Source organism: Manihot esculenta, chromosome 1 (genome assembly GCF_001659605.2).
Source record: "Manihot esculenta cultivar AM560-2 chromosome 1, M.esculenta_v8, whole genome shotgun sequence".
In the NCBI taxonomy this organism is placed as follows: domain Eukaryota; kingdom Viridiplantae; phylum Streptophyta; class Magnoliopsida; order Malpighiales; family Euphorbiaceae; genus Manihot; species Manihot esculenta.
This window is the reverse complement of record NC_035161.2, coordinates 26,955,470-26,960,366: the sequence shown is the minus strand read 5'-3', so window position 1 is coordinate 26,960,366 and position 4,897 is coordinate 26,955,470.

Below are 4,897 nucleotides of genomic sequence, written 5' to 3'. Positions count from 1 at the left end.
TACTCGGTGCATTAGACAACCCAAAAGGCATTACTAACCACTCATATAGCCCATATTTTGTTTTAAAAGCTGTTTTCCACTCATCCCCAGGTTTCATACGAATTTGATGATATCCACTCATAAGATCAATTTTAGTAAAATACCTTGCACCATGTAACTCGTCCAACATGTCGTCAAGTCGTGGAATGGGATGTCGATACTTCACCGTGATCTTATTTACAGCCCTACAATCGACACACATCCTCCACGTGCCATCTTTCTTTGGTACCAGCAAAACAGGAACTGCACAAGGGCTTAAGCTCTCTCTAATCAAGCCTTTCTCCAACAGCTCCTCCACTTGTCGTTGCATCTCCTTGGTCTCCATTGGGTTACTTCGATATGCTGGTCTATTTGGAATCGTCGAACCAGGTATGAAGTCGATTTGGTGTTCAACTCCCCTTAATGGCGGTAAACCACGAGGCAGCTCCTCTGGAAACACATCTTGAAAATCCTGCAACATAGACACAAAACTAGAAGGCAAATGGTCAAGTGAAACATCAACATTAGTAAACAAAGTTTCTTTATATCTAATGAGCAATAACGGCTGCTCGTTAGATATTGCAAATTTAAGCTCTCTTGGTTTCGCATAAAAAGTTTGTTTCACCTTTCCTTGGTTTTCTCTCACCAATGGGCCATTTATTTGATTATTTTCTTTTCTGGCCTCCTTTCCCAATTTCTTCTCACATTCACTCTCCTTATCATGTTCTCTCGCACTTCCCTTAATTTTTAAAGTAGCACCCCTTTTGGTCGAATCTTGCTTTGCTTTTTCATGCATCTTCCGATGATCTTCATACACCTCCAACGGTGATAATGGTACAAGAGTAACCAGCTTTCCTTCATAGGTAAATGTGTACCTATTTGAATACCCATCATGCTGCGCCTTCCTATCAAATTGCCATGGTCTTCCTAACAACATATGGCCAGCTTGCATAGGAACTACATCACACAACACTCCATCTTTATACCAGCCTATAGAGAATGGTATCTTCACTTGTTTAGTAACCTTCACCTCTCCACTATCATTAAACCATTGTAGTCTATATGGATGTGGATGTTTTAAACAAGTCAATTTCAGCTTCTCCACCATTGTCTCACTTGCAGCATTGGTGCAACTACCACTGTCAATGATGAGCATACAAACTTTACCCTCAACTAAACATCTAGTATAAAATATGTTATCTCGTTGCTCTAGACCTTCTTCTTTCACTTGCATATTCAAAGCACGCCTAGCAACTAACATATCACCACGTTCAGCAACCAACGCATTCTCAACTTCTTCTTCACACTCATCAACATCATCAAGCATATCATTCATATCATTATTATCACCATCACTATGGTCAGAATCAGAAACTAAACCCCCATCATCAGTAGCAATCATAACTCTCCTATTTGGATATTGAGATGCAATATGCCCATTTCCTAAACATTTGAAACACTTAATATTTCTACTAGGAGTAGTATTAGGAATACCTGACTGCTGCTTATTTGCACCTCCATTCATCCCTTTTCCACTTGTAGGTGGAGGATTGCTCCTTTGGAAGGAATTCTTGAAATCTCCACCTTTTGAGGGCAAATCATTTGAAGACCCCTTAAAGGTTGAACTACTTCCTCCCACATTCTGGAACTTCCCATATTTGGTGGAGCTCTTGTTCTTGATTTTCCTTTCAATCTTCATGGCCTTCTCAACTAACTCTTCCATGGAATTGTAATCATACATTTCCAGCTCACTTGCAATGTTGGAATTTAGACCTCCCAGAAATTTGGACATTAGCCTTTGTTCATCCTCCTCAATGTCAGCCCTGGCCATGGTCATCTCCATCTCCTTGTGGTATTCTTCAACACTCTTACCACCTTGGACCAGTCTTGCCAACCTATTATACAAATCCCTATAGTAATGAGAAGGAACAAACCTTGTTCTCATTAAGTCTTTCAAGGCCTCCCACTCCGGCACGGGTCGCAATCCTTTTCCTCTTCTACTAGACTTGAGTTGATCCCACCAGAATGTAGCATATCCCCTAAATTCCACGGCTGCGATATGGGACTTCTTTTCTTCTGAGTAATTATGACACTCAAAAATTTGTTCCACCTTTCGCTCCCATTCAATGTATTCTTCCGCATTGTTATTCCCTTTAAATTCGGGTACCTTCATCTTGATGGAACTAAGGTCATTGTCAGTCACAATTTGGTAGTTTTCAGCCATCTCTTCCTGATCACCTCGACCTCCTCTTGCTGCTCTCCTAATGACCTCCTCTTCGCCTCCCCTTGGTAAGATTCGTTGTGGTAATCTCACTGGAGGTGCGGGCTGTTGTACCCTCTCCCTCATCATTAGATTCATGTTCTCTTGTAGGGTGGCCATCATTCTTGCCATCTCTTCCATCTTCTCATTACTTTGCTGCATATATGTCTCAAAATTGCTCACTATTGCCGATTCTTCGATTGCACTTCAGAACCAAGGTTCACTCACCAATCTGCCAAGTACGTTCAAAAAGGTAGGATCCTAATCCCTAGACACCTAGAAGACAACTTGACAAGTATCCGGAGGCAGCACAAGAACGTTTGCACTACACGATTGAAAACTAAGTATCGAAACAAACAAATGATACTCAGCAATGTAATGGAATTTCAACGCTAGCTCAAAAACAAAATAGAAACAAGAGGGCAATAAAATAGACAATTCTGGTCAGAATGTATCAAAACCAACTCGCTCTTGGTAAGCTGATTTATGGACCTAAATCTTCTACCCCAAACGCTGGTTTGAAAACACCCCAAGAATGCTACTATACTATGCAATTTGAAATAAAAGAACAGCAGCCCCTCAATGGTGGAAAAAAAATCTGAAGCAAAATTTTCACTTAATTGTAACCCACCTAGAACTGATCCTTAATACTTAAATAGCAAGACTAAAAAGAAATTTTTTTTTTTTTTTTATTGTTGGAGCAATTTTTTTTTTTTTTTTTTTTTTTTTTGCTCTCACTATCCCCTTGCTTGGGTCTCAAACAACACCACACGAAATTCTTGAGTGTGTATCAAAAAAAAAAAAATTCACTAACAGATTCAGTTCGAAGTGAAATAATGGCTGCTAAAAGAAACCGAATTGCCAAATAACAAAATAGCAAGCAACACAATGATTTTGGATGGACAATCCAGGACCTAACAATTGGAATCGAATTGAACAGAAACGAATTGAAGACAATGAACCCTAACGAAATTCGAAACTAAGATACCAAAAAAAAAAACGAAAATATAACACAGCCCTAGAAAGACAGATAGATAAAGATTTACCTGTTGTTGGCTCTGATACCAAATGACGCGGAACCCTATGGCACTTAGTCCTCAAACCCCGTCGCACCTCTGATATAGATTCCAAGAACGTGGATAAACCACCCTCTATAGCACCCTAAGCTTAGCGAAGCTAGAACACTAATAACGGAAGGATTTTGTAGAACGGATCAGAAGAACGCCACAATCGAAATTGATAAGTTGGTCTGATTCGTGATGCAATCAATGAAAGAAGCAAACTCTCACTCTCTCAAAGAAGGCCGAAATTTGCATAAAGCAAATCTGAATTAAATTTGTCAAAACAACAAAGAAAAGTGTCTGATATAAGAATTTAAGGCCTTATTTATAGTGTAAGGCAAAAACCTAAACCTAGTTGGAAAAGTAAAACAAATACTAAGTCAGAATTCCTATCCCAACAGGGAAACAAGCTAAAATAACAAAAATAACTGCCAAGTCTTTAAAAACCAACCACATTCTCGTATGCCTCAATAGTTCCAGCAGAAGCCACAACCTCAGGGACGAAACCACAACCTGCTTATGGTTCGGGCTGATTCTCCACTATCTTCCTCCATGATGTGCTCCAAAATTAACTTCCACAAAACACAAAAGTATCTTCGGCTAACTGAATGTCGCGAGCGCGACTTTGATAATGGTAGCGAGCGCTACAAATCTTCAATTTGCTTCTGCTTCATCCATGCATACACTCAGCAACGTAATCAGCTTCGAATGACCTTCAAGTTCCTTCTCGCACTTATTCCTAGCAATTTCAGTCATCTCTCTTGTAATAAATTCTTGAATATGCAATCCAAGAGTAACGCCGTACTTCCTTGCTTTATTCCTTGTCAATGGTCCTTGTTGTAGCTCCAAGGGATCCTTGCCTTGCTTCCCATGCTGGTTCACATCAGTGCTAGACAATAGTAATCCTCGTTTGAAGGTTTCCTTTTGCCTCTTTTGAGTGGAAGGAAACTTTCTTCAGCCAGTTGTGGATCGCCTCGCTACCGCCAGATGGAGTTGCATATATTTTTTTGTCTTTTCTTTTGGTTTGGCAGTGATTCTTATATGGAGGCTTTTTGATTTTTGCTAACGTTTTTTCTGTTGTTTGGGTTTTGTGTTGTCTTTCTTTTTCAGATCTTGAGACTTCTGTTTTGGATTTTAAATTCCGTCTCAGTCGAGAAAAGGGGAATAGTCGACAGTCGCAATCTTGGGTAGAAGATGTGGTCGCCACGCTTTTTTAAGCTCTAACCAAGCTTTCTTCTCTTTCATTGTTATAATTTTCTTTGGGAGAGATCTCTTCAAACGTCGGCAATGAAGTTTTAAGTTGATTGTAAAGGCTTGGTCTTCTATAACATCTAGACCCAACGTCCATAATTGTTTTGCGGTGCGTGAGTCTCGAGGGTTTCGGCGTTTTCTTTTGACTCTGGGTGGCTTTTATCGCTTGGTTCTTATAATTCATTATGTTTTCTATTGCCTTATTTTTTACTATTGTTAATAGAGGTACGTGGTAGCCTCTGTTGGCATTTTTCGGCGACCAACCTCCAATGGCCAAAGTGGCGCTGCGAAGAGATGAAGGGGTCTA